Source organism: Acyrthosiphon pisum, chromosome A2 (assembly GCF_005508785.2).
Source record: "Acyrthosiphon pisum isolate AL4f chromosome A2, pea_aphid_22Mar2018_4r6ur, whole genome shotgun sequence".
Lineage (NCBI taxonomy): Eukaryota > Metazoa > Arthropoda > Insecta > Hemiptera > Aphididae > Acyrthosiphon > Acyrthosiphon pisum.
Genome location: NC_042495.1, coordinates 97,297,828 through 97,304,351, shown reverse-complemented (window position 1 = coordinate 97,304,351; position 6,524 = coordinate 97,297,828). Strand labels below are relative to the sequence as shown.

Sequence of the window (6,524 nt, the reverse complement as noted above, 5' to 3'; positions counted from 1 at the left end):
AACACTTTTTTAATTCATATTCTTAAACAGGTATTTTATATTATAAAAATTGAATATAATATAACTAATAGTTATTTTTATTTATAATAATTTAGAGTTCAGACGACTGTTAAAAAAACCATAGAATTATTTCTGAGTATAACTTTATCAATCAATATGCCATTATCTAAACTTTAAATGCTTATAAGTTGTAAATAAAAATTGAATCTATATAGTTATTCTTTGTCGTCTTAATTAGTATATTTCAAGAATGTTATTGAAAAAATTCAAAACAAAAAGAAATCACAATTATAGAAAAATAGTAAGTACATTAACTTTTTGGGAAAAATTGAGTGTATTCAAAAATAAAATTACCTACATAAAAACATTTTTTCAAAAACTCAAAAATTCACTTGGATAATGTATGTTTTGCGTTGAAAAAAATCACATAATATACCTATATATAAGTATCATGTATTATTGTATAAAATACAAGAATATCCAGGAGACTTAGAGACAATACAACTACAATAAAATTAAGTACATAATATATATATTCCAATATCCCATATGGAATACATTATTCAAACATTGTTATTTTAGTTATAGTTAGCCTTATTAGATTAATCTAAAAAATACATTCATAATTCGTCATTAGCTTTCAAGTTATCATTGCCGAGCTACTTAAACTAATCAAATATTGAGTCATGCTCTATAATACTACGTCAATGTTATAAGTTGTAACTATTATAGTATAATAATTTGTTTTATACTTTGTAGTTTGTTTCGTATATGTAGCATACTCAGATACTCTACAAAAGTACAAAAAGGCACAAATGTAATGCTTTAATATATACCTACTAAGTGATGTCTTACAATTATCTATGTTTTCATAGGTTATCAAAATATAACTACACGTTTTACACACATTTTGGGGCGGGGGGTCTAAAATGCGTCTGGCTTACTTAATATATTTAAAAGAAAATAATATTACGTTGAACTCTGTGTTAAACTAAAATACATTCATTTACCATGTGTTACCCAATGTGTTTACAATCTATTTAAGTAAAATACTAAAATTAATAAGTGCGATGACAATCGACAAATATTTAACGTTAACATGGAGAATTTAACATTAATGAGAAAACTCTCAGCAATAGGTAAGTACTATCCAACAAATAAAATATAAGCATATTAACTTTCAACATATGGGTATAATAATGATATAATGTTTGACATAACATAAGATTAAATTAAAATTACTTTTAGAGTAAACTAACCCAACTTAGGTATAAACGATAAAAGTAAAATATATATCTAAACATTATATTTTAAATTTAAAATTGGCTATATTTTTAGCTTGATTATTTTAAATGTATAGGGTTTGTGAACAATTTATTATTTAATCGAAAAAATCATTTATTATACTATAATATATATTTTTTACATGTTAGGTTTTTTAACATAGATATCTGTATAAAAATGTATTTATTAATAATTGTTTATAATATAAATTACAATCAACCTCTGAGTTCGAGCAGCCAAATAACACCATGTGCCGAACCAATATATGCGCATATTATGAAACACGGTATGCTCAATCCTGATAATTTATTTGTTAATTGTATAAAATATTTAAATTTAATATGAAGTGGCCAAGGACAAACAGCTAGGGGTTTAAATGGTTTAAGAAATATTTAAGAATAAAATTTATTGGAATATGGATTATTTATTTATTTTTAAAATTGTGCCATGCATATTAAACCATGTTGTAGGTACTTATAGGTGCATCGATTATTTTACGATATTCTTGAATATTTAATAAATGTCTTATTACAAATAGGTCATTTAAACGTAAAAATACAATATGTAAATCCAATAAAAATAATTTTTTTTAGATTTAAGTGTTAATTTGATTTTAATATTATTTACATACATATTGATGATTGATTGCAAAATATTGATTCTACTTCTATTTTATTAAAATGTACGTATATAATATATAGATAATTTCGAATTCAAAAGAAAATAATATAGGTACTTTGATGTTGTCAATGGCCCAGTATAACCGGGTGAGGTAGATAGGTGTGGTCGCCGGTTAAACAATGTACAAGTTGGACAGTTAGTAGACAAATCGGCATTCAAGTTTTAAAGTTTTACGAACATTTGTTTAACTTTTCTATTTTAGTGCTTTACAATACTATTTGTTTATACTTTATACAAGGTTTTAGGTAATTATATGATTTTTAACTAAAATATCTTAGAACTACGAAAATTTTTTTATAAACAACATATTCTATAAATTATGGTTACTTCAACAGGTATATATTAGTTAAGTAAAGTTGTGTAGTTAAAATTATAAGAATAAAACAAACGTTTGTAATCAAAAAACCATTTTGAAATTTTGGTGGGTCATAAAACTTAAAAAGCTTCACGCTTTTTTCAGCATCTTATAAAATCAGAACTATTTTAATTTGGAATTCTTTTAACAAATAAATTAAACAAATAGTTTCATGAAAATAGTGCTAAAATATACTATTGTCATCGCTGATTACATAATACGAATCCAAGAAATACTTAGGCATATTTTCTGGTCTATAACCATAAATATTAAAAAAGGCTTTTCAATTCTGGCAAATTTTTCATAATATAATTCTATTATTATTTATGATCAAAATATTTTGAATGCATACATACTTACGTCCATTTGTTCGTTTATAATAACTAATACCTAAGTTTCTAAATAGTATATATCCCGATAATTTAAGTCATGAATTAATATAATTACGAAGTTTTATGCCTATTAAAATCCATTTTTATAATAATAAAATTTTTTTAAATATGACATTCAGGTATTTATGTGTATATAATAACAGATGAATTGAAAGAAATAAAGGCTTCAAAGGACCAACAATATTTTAGTTCCTTATTAAGTTATTACTATTCAACTAAATTATATTTTCCAATAACAATTAATAATGTATATTAATTGGCTAGAAAAAATATTTTTTTAGATGTATCGTTTGTATTCCATATACACATTACACGATGCAACCAGTCATGATTATAATGAAATGTAAACTATATTGTGTGAAGTAAATATTGCCAATTATATTTACATTTTATCTTGCTTATAAATAAATGAGGATGATAAATTAGTCAAAAATAAATAAATTAACTATAGTATATCTTATAGTATTTAAATAAATCAACCATAAATAAACATTAAATAATATTATATATTATAATATTAAATGTTAAATATTGTGTTTTTAAATTCAATACGATTATACTTAAATATTCGTAATTATGCAACAGCTATAACTCACGATTTGATGATGGAAATTCAAAAATAGATTCGTAACTTCTTGCCAATTCCCTAGTTTTAATACCATGCTGAGAATTAATATTAAATGTTAATATAAACGTTAATTCATATTATGTAAAAAATAACCTCATAATATAACTAGTATAAAAAATGCAAATCAAACGATAGAACATTTACATGATTCTGTATATTATTACCAAAAATAACATTAAGTTAAAAGCCGAGTAACAACCATTAAAACCATGTGACTCTTTAACATATACAATATGCATTAACTGAGTACTGAAAACTGTATTTATAATTGATTTAGCAGTGAAAAAAGATATTGGAATTATATTACGTTAATGCCTTTTATAATACTTAAAATTAACCAATGTTCAAATGGATAACAATATACTCGATAAGGTTAGTGTTGGATGGTTAATTGATGTACTCAAAATATATTTTTTTATCTTTAATATAAAACATTGCTAATGTTATACAAATACAAATATATATATAATATATATTTTGTACAGTAATATTTGCAAAACTTCTAATTCTTAATTGTATTAGATCATGAAATGTTAGATCACCTTGTGAAGTTTCTAAACTATTAATTTAATATTTAAATAGAATTATTTTAGAGTTATTTAATTTGAGTTAGTAGAAAACAATGTGTACCTATTTAAAACTTATAATTTCAAGATTATCAATAAAGAGGGATGTTTAGTATTTTACTTTACCTATAGAATTTGTATTATTTTTATTTTATGTTCTTACTTAGATAGTTTAAATGCAACGGTAAAATACAATTTTAAATAAATTACAAATTTCGCTTTTAATCAATAAAAACACAGAGGAAAAATGTATATTTAGTAAAAATATTTTGAATAAATCCTCATTTGTTGGTATTATTGGTTTAAACCAAACAACAGTGAAAATAGCCACTTTATGCTATAGTATTTATTAGCTTTATATTATATTATATTCTAGGTTCACAAAAATGTAGTTTTCAATAATTATGCAGTTAGTAAAACAGGTATAAGAATGTAAGATGGTATTCTATTTTATTAGTGCATATAATATATGAAATAAAGGACTTAATAGGTAAAAATTTGATGTTTTATATTCTAATAAAAACCCAAAACAATGTTATGTTATAGTGGCATTACGTCTTATAATTTTATAATAATGTATATTTTGAAGAACGAAAATATTTTTGGTTTTCCAAGTTATACCTGCTTATAATATATAATCTTAAGTGGATGAAAATTGTAATGTTTTGGTAACTCGATTTATACTCACATTGTGGCATATAATATATTATATTCGTTTACGACATATTTACATACACATGTACATGGGTGATTTCGAAATCATCAAATGTACTCATACATAATAGATATTATATATATATATAATATATCGAAACAATTAAATAATTTTACATCGCCATATATTAATTATAAATAAATTATATTATTTAAAAAATAATAAAAGTAAATAAAACACTCACACTCACACACACACGCGCACACAGACACGTGCACCACACATATACACTCTCGCAGACACACGCGTGGAACGGCTTAACAGTGGAAGTTCGGTCCGTCTGTTACGGTCCGTGTTCGTGGGGCTAACTGCCGGCGGCTCAGCATGTGACTCTCTACACGAGCGATGCAGCGACGGTTACTATACCGGCGGCACCCGCACGCGCATGCACAAACGCGTCGCTGTACGTACGTGAGATTTTTCTAAGCGTTTCCCCCACCCACCAGCCGGTGACTGGGTGGGTATAAAATCCTTTTGTTTGAAAAAAAAAATCACCGTCTCTCGATATATGTTTACTTATTTTTTGGCACCCTGTATACCCTCCCGGTGATGGAAACGGGTCAATCGCGGTGATGACGACGTGATGATGATGATGATGATGATGATGATGATGATGATGGTGATGAGTGTTTTCCGTTTATTTTTCTTACGTACAATGTGATTGTGTCATCTTCGTTTTATTTAAGTAATTTTTTTTTTCATCTTCCCGAAATGCGCGCAACGGGCGAGCGCGGCTGCACTTGGAGAAAATTCTCGCGTATCGCCCGTGTGGGTCCAAAATCGATGGGGGTGGGGGTGGGATGGAAATTTACGGCCGCGCCCCGTTGGGTGTCAAGTCCGTGCACATCATTTGGTACCTACGTACATGCCTAGGTACCCACATACATCAACGTGAATTCTAACGATGACTACACGAGTACACGACATTACGACCTATACCTACCTACGTCAGTGTTACAAGTTATAACTATTATAAGTTATAACAATCATTGTCTTTATAGGGTATATTAGAATAACAAGTGGCTTGCGTTGTGCTTACCTACCACCTACGTCTCCTCACTGCTCGTATAACCTGTAACCACAACTTCCCATTTACATTTGCTGTGTCACTATATTATATACTTTATCTAAAAAGCAATACCTACCTAATTGTTAAATTTAAGTCATATTCTGTCAAGTATCAGCTGTTATAGTACATCCATACTCGACCAATAAATGAAAACACTTAATAGTTATTAAATAATAAGATGAGTGCTGCTGTAATCGTATTGAGTATATTTTATATTTTTATGGCCATATGAGATTCCGTGGACATCCGTTAAATATAATATGCAATCGTATTACGAAGATGGCCTGCAGCAATATTATAGCACGACCGAAAGGATAAAATATTCACTTTGGAATAATTACTAATAACATTGATTATGAATATAATATATATAATACATAATCATTTAGGTATAATTATTATCGGCAATAAACGGAAACACTAGAGTGATCAACCAAATAACCTTTTGGAATACTATTTTATTATTAGCTCACAATAGCGAACGTCTCACAAAATATAATTAATTTAATAGCACATCAATAAATACAACCGTTTTATATAATATGTATTTCTTAGAGTAAAAGTATGTGATTGTATACATCTAGTAGAACTTAGAAGTATGTATCTTGCTCCTATTTAAATATTTTATTTGTACAAATGAATTTTATATAATATTCAGTTCTAGATAGTTAGTAGGTATATATTATATATATATTTATACAATAGCTGATGGGGGTTTAAATGTTACCTAATATTTTTTGAATAATCATGAGTGTTTTACGTTAAATGGATCACCCTGTGTACTTGTATTTAAATAAATATTACTTCTCAAAAATAAACATAATTTTAAACTTG

General features: G+C 26.5%; 1 protein-coding gene across 10 annotated transcripts in view; it reads right to left on the bottom strand.

Moving 5' to 3' along the window:
• Positions 1–4,962, bottom strand: part of LOC100168636 (basement membrane-specific heparan sulfate proteoglycan core protein) — a 164,780-nt gene extending 159,818 nt beyond the window's left edge. For 9 of the 10 annotated variants that reach the window (XM_016807846.2, XM_029489102.1, XM_029489099.1 and 6 more), the window contains exon 1: positions 4,806–4,962. The gene's annotated coding sequence lies outside the window, so the exon portion shown is untranslated. Of the gene's footprint in view, positions 1–4,594; positions 4,752–4,805 lie in introns of those variants that run through there. The other variant, XM_008189042.3, reaches the window with a different exon arrangement.
• Between the last annotated feature and the right edge of the window lie 1,562 nt (positions 4,963–6,524).